The following is a 5867-nucleotide window of genomic DNA, read 5'->3' as shown; positions in this document are numbered from 1 at the left end:
AGCAGTAGTAAGTGAAACTGGAAACATGATGAACACGGGAGAGTTGAGGCTGTCTGGTATCCAGTAGTAGTAGTGGAGGCAGCGGAGAGAAGGCACGCTGAACACGGGAGAGTAGAGGCGGTCTGGAACTCTGTAGTAGTAACGGAGGCAGCGGAGAGGAATCAGCTGAGTGCAGACACGATGAACACAGGAGAGTTGAAGTGAACAGGAACTCTGTAGTAGTAACGGAACCAGCGGATAGGAATCAGCTGAGTGCAGGCACGATGAACACAGGAGAGTTGAAGTGAGCAGGAACTCTGTAGTAGTAACGGAGGCAGCGGATAGGAATCAGGTGAGTGCAGGCACGATGAACACAGGAGTGTTGAAGTGGTCTGGCAACCACAATAGCAGTAAACAGGAATCAGCAGAAGCTGAGTACATGAGGAACACAGGAACACCTTCAGAGGCTCATGGGGAATGAGACTCCAAGATCAGGCAACCAGGTAATGATCACAGGTGGTTTAAATAGGGAGGGTTGCCTGATCATCCAATCAATTAAAAGCAACAGGTATTGAAGGCTTGATAAGGGCTGCACATGCGCAGACCCTCAGGATGGCGGACGGCCACGGTTCCTGAACACACGGGAAATGGCACTCACAGTCCGGTGAGTGACAACCTGCTTTTACTGCCAGGTTGAGGTCTGTCTGGAAAAGGGTGCACTCTGCACTAGGTCAAGCCTCCCAAAAATCTAAAGCCTTTGCTGACCGCCATCGTGCTCCATGTTCGTTGAAGGTGGGGGATCGAGTCTGGTTGTCCACACGGAACATCAAGTTGAGGCAACCTTGCAGGAAGCTGAGGCCCCGTTACATTGGGCCATTTTCAATTGAGAAAAAGATAAATCCAGTGGCGTTCAGGCTAAAACTACCACCTTCTTTAAAAATACCATGTACATTTCATTGCTCTCTTCTTAAAAAAGCCGCTGCTCCTAGCAAATTCAATCAGCCTTCCTTACAGGCCCCGGCCTCTGATTGTGAACGGAGATCAAGAATACATCGTCAAGAGAATCCTTGACTCAAGGAAAGTTGGATACCTCATAGGCGTCTCAATGCTAAAAGACTTATTGAAGAATTTTTTAAGAAGTTTCCCACGAAGCCTGGATGTCGGGGTTCCTTGACCCCTCCTCAAGGGGGGGATACTGTTAGTCGCGGCTGCCGCGGGCACCGCCGCGACTCTGTGAGTGCTCTTCCGGGCGTCCCGGCTGTCGCTATGATGACCGGGACGTCACTTCCTGCATCTTCGTCCCGGTTGCCTGGGCAACAACCGGGACACTGGGGAGCTCCTGGCGCCGCACCCGGCCAGCTTTCAAACAGCCGGGCACGTGCGCACAGGAGATTACAGGGCCAGCCGTTCAAGGCTGGGTTCAGTCAGCCAATCATGGCTGATTAGGGAATTTAGTTACCGCTGGCACTCTGCCTAATTCCTTTGGCTGCAGGCTCTGCATATTCATCATTCTGCAGCTGAGGACACATTCTGGACTGTGTCCTGATTGGCCATCTGTACCATTTAAGGCAGTGAGGACTGAGCCTCACTGCCGGTTATAGCGTCTTGTTTTCAGTTCTGCAGCCTGCTACCTTGTTCCTGTGTTGGTGTTTCTACCTCTGATTGATTACCCGTGTATGACCCTTGCCTGTTCCTGGACTCTGAATCTGTGCTTCTGACCCTGGTCTATTGCCTGGACTATTACGCTGCTGTTTTGCCTGTAACCTCTGACCTCGGCTTGTTTACTGGTTTCGCTGTCTGCTGCCGGCCCTCGACCCTTGCTTGGATTCACTCTGTTTGCTCCTACACTCTATCGCTGGGTTCTCCCCAGTCAGTGCACATCTCACGACCCTCTGTTTGTCTGCGGCCAAGTCTGTCCCCACCACTAGGGGCTCCAGTGAACACCAGACTTTCAGAGCAGACTCCGGGTTTTGTTGCAGTGGCTGGAGAGGTTCCTAACAGTTTAGAGCAGTGTTTGCAATGGTTGGTGTTTAAATTAGGTTAGAGAAGTAAAGAAGAATAAAGATGTAGGAAAGTGACAGGTACCTTATTGTTTCAAACCATTTAAAAAGGCTAATCATACTTCCAATAAGAAGGAGTTGAGAACTATTTCAGAATGGATGTGTAAATTATTTTCTAATATACCAAAAGTTGCAAACAGAAAACAACTTGGGACACTTGTTCAGTTCCTCAAGATAGTGTAGTATTAAGCTCCCACTTGCTGATATCAGATGGTATGTAAATGCTGTCTATGAAAACAAATGGTGGCTCACATTTATTCTGGAGAAAGATGAAAACATTGATGAAGTAAGTGACATTTCTCCATCCAACTGGTCCATCACCACCTTTATCATACCCAAGGAAGCCAAATGTTTTATGGATCACTATGGTAAATGTTATGTGTAAGATGAATCCATTAACTTAGGTCAAATGTACACCCTTTCTAAAATGGAAATACTAAAAACAAATGAAGTCTTCAGGCAGTTCCAACCCATCAAGTAGCACCCTCCATCCAGAACAGCAGCACCAAATGGTAATGAGCTGTAGTAAGCTTTCTTATGCTATGTGAAATGCATAAAATTATCACAAATATTTTAAATTTCAGTATTTAACATAATGCGTCATTGTACATAATATCGATCAAAGGGATTGTTTAAGGACATAAATTAAAAGTAATGAACAGGCTTAGATAGTTCTCATTTCATTTTTTTAACAAACAGTCTAAAATAAAAGCTTTTGTAGCAGAAGATCCCATCATGAAATAAAACTTTGGGGATTTATTAACAACAGTATGAACAATTTTGTGATGTTTTTCGAAAATTTAAAAACATGACTTTTTGTGAAAATCAAAATTTTTATATTGAAAATGTAACATTTTTAATTTTTATTGAAACATGATGCTGTGTTATATATCTGATGATGGCCCATAAAAAGAGGTTTAAAATGGGACCTTGCCCAACTCTCTAGCTCAATAAGGTGAGCTACAAATCTAATTTAAAAAAACATTAAAAGCAAGCTTTTCATTAAAAAAGTGCAACTTTAGAGGCGTATAACTTCAAAACCAGTGCACATATCGGCCTAAGATTTGGGGGTTTTCTTAACTCCCATGACAGCATTTATTATACCAAATTTCATTACAATCTGAAACGGTCAGTTTGAAACCCTGTGTTGATTTGATGTGGCCTAGCATGACCCTATAGCAAAAAAAAAAGTTATATTAAAAAACTGGACAACACATACACCACCATTCTTAGGTGCTGTGAAAAATGTATTATTAAAACATTTGTATTTTGACAGACGGGCAACAATACTCAAGGTTAAGAAGGAAGTGGAAAAATTCTACAGAAATTGGGCTAGATATATTGACACACTGCCAGATGATCAGCAGAAACACATCATGCAACTGTACGAATCTACTAAATGGTTCTTATATAGGCAACTCAATGCTAATATCTCGTTTAGACCTTCATAATTCATGTGTGCAATCTCATACTTGGATGTTTGGTGTTTGTTGTGAAGAGGCATTCTGACTAGATTACTTACACTTTAGGATGAAGAAATGAGCGTGGATGGCACCAACACAGGTCGCTGTTAAACTTTGAACTGATAATAGATGCTGATTACCTTGACATCATCAAGATGAATGATTTTTTTTTATTTTGATTTTCTTGTACTTCTAAGAAAAAAAATTTTTTTTTTTCTTTTTAGTTTATGTAGATTAATCACCTTTATATTTTGGTTTATTATATTTTTCCTTTTATATTAATAGAAATACAATCATTATTGTATAATAAAAAAACTGTGTTGAATTGAGAGTACCCTTCCTGAGCTTTATACGAAGAATGGGACTCTATTATTGCTTCTTTATGAACAATATTTTGTCTAAATTGATACTAGACACTACTTTATCCTTATTGCTTATAAATGTATAATCCTGGCTCATGCCGATACATGCTTTGTTGCATGTCTGTATATTGCTCTCTGTTTGACATAATAAAACAGTTTAAAAAACCAACAAAAAAAACATGGGGTCTATTTATGAATCTCCAAAGAGGATTTTAGTGTGGTAAATCGCCAGAGAACTGCAGTTTTTGTAGGATTAGCAAATTTTAGATAAACATGCCTATATATTATTAGAGAATTGACGATATCTGCTGCAGTTGCCCAGCATCTTCAATCACGATGCAGTCTCCACAGCTTTCTATGGGACTTGCCAAAATGCACTATTTAACAAGCTCCAAAATTCTGAAGATGGTGTGAGCTTTTCTATCCTATGGGGAGAGCATAACAGGAGAGGGATCCTCGGAGCACTGTGACAGGCTTCATGCTCCTCCCCTCCTTACGTTGCAAACTGTACAAAGGCCAGAAGAACCTGTTGGAAAAATGATCACGATTGCAATCACTTTATTACAGATTATTGGCAGGGACAGTTTCCTACCGGAGCAGTTGTCACAGCTGAACAATTTAAATAAATAGGCACATTAAATCATTTCTTATCATTGTGATAAGAAATTATAATTAACGTGAAGAAATAAAGGTTGGAAATAAAACATACTTGCCAACTTATGGCAGTCGGCGTCCGGGAGCTGCCGGGGGAGGTGGTTGTGCCGGAGGTGGGGCTCAGAAAATCTTGTCATTTTGGCGATTCTCAGGGAATCGTGGCATTTTGGATCTAATTCTGTCCACTTCACTAAGAAGTTGGCAGATGCGGGAGGCTGCCATACTCTCCCGGGGGTCCAGGAGACCCTCCTGAAGATTCTGGGAGAGTTGGCAAGTATGAAATAAAAGGTCCCCAAAGTCTGTTAAGTTTGAGTTAAATTGCCATTATACTAAACTCCCAAATATTGTAATTTTCTGAATAAGTTTGCTATGTTTAGTACAAAGGGCCCTATTTATCAAAGTACAAAAGCCCTTAACTGGGAGTTTTTGCTAGTGATAGGGTTTATTTTCACTGCACCCTATATATCAAATAAGGCCTCCAGTGGTAAATCTCACTGGCGTTTGCTACTTGTACCACCATCATACCTGTTCCACCTCAGTAGGTACATTAGTAGGTAGAGAAGCTGAAAAAAACATTACTGCAATAATTTTTTTCAGCCTGCAATTTTGTAAATAAATGGGACTACTGTCCAGACCACATTAAATAAATATTATTTCATCAGGGGGCAGGGAGATAGATATATCATAAATATTATATTATATCTGCCTTACTATTATTTATGGATCTGGTTTTGGGTTTGTTTTATAAAAAAACAAACTTTTTTTTTATTTGTTCTAAAGATGGAGCTGGACACTCACACCAAACTTTCAGTTATACACATGCTGAGAAATGTTGTAATGAGGCTTCTAGAACAATAACTAATTCTTATTGCTCTGGATATCTGTCACCGTGGCTGGGACAACACCCTGAGGTAATCTTTATCCATCACAAAAGGTATATTGGTCCACCAGGCAAAGTTTGAGGATGGCTGTAAATTGCTCTACTTGAGCTGCCTAGTAACATGTGAGGGCGTGGGGATTCCCAAACCACCATGGTCCAGATCTTTTCATCTATATTGTAAACGTATCAAGGTCTAGATTTTTAAGCTCCAAAGCAAAATACTGAAATAATTGCAATAGAAATTCAACTTCTTATAAAAGTACACTCAAAAGAGATAAGTAAAAGTTATATTCCTAGGGTCTGGTTACTGGAGCTGTAGCATGAAGAGATTATGGGGGCTTTGTTTGGATCCCACCTTGTTAGTGACATTTGTCTTTAGTCCCAGCAGGATCGTGGCTCCAACAACCGCTACGCTCACTGCAATTATACCTCGCCGGCTTCCGTCAGTGATCACGATTGTATTTGGACA

The sequence above is a fragment of the Mixophyes fleayi genome, chromosome 3 (assembly GCF_038048845.1).
Source record: "Mixophyes fleayi isolate aMixFle1 chromosome 3, aMixFle1.hap1, whole genome shotgun sequence".
Classification (NCBI taxonomy): Eukaryota; Metazoa; Chordata; class Amphibia; order Anura; family Limnodynastidae; genus Mixophyes; species Mixophyes fleayi.
The sequence above is the reverse complement of the archived record's forward strand: the minus strand, read 5'-3'. Positions refer to the sequence as shown.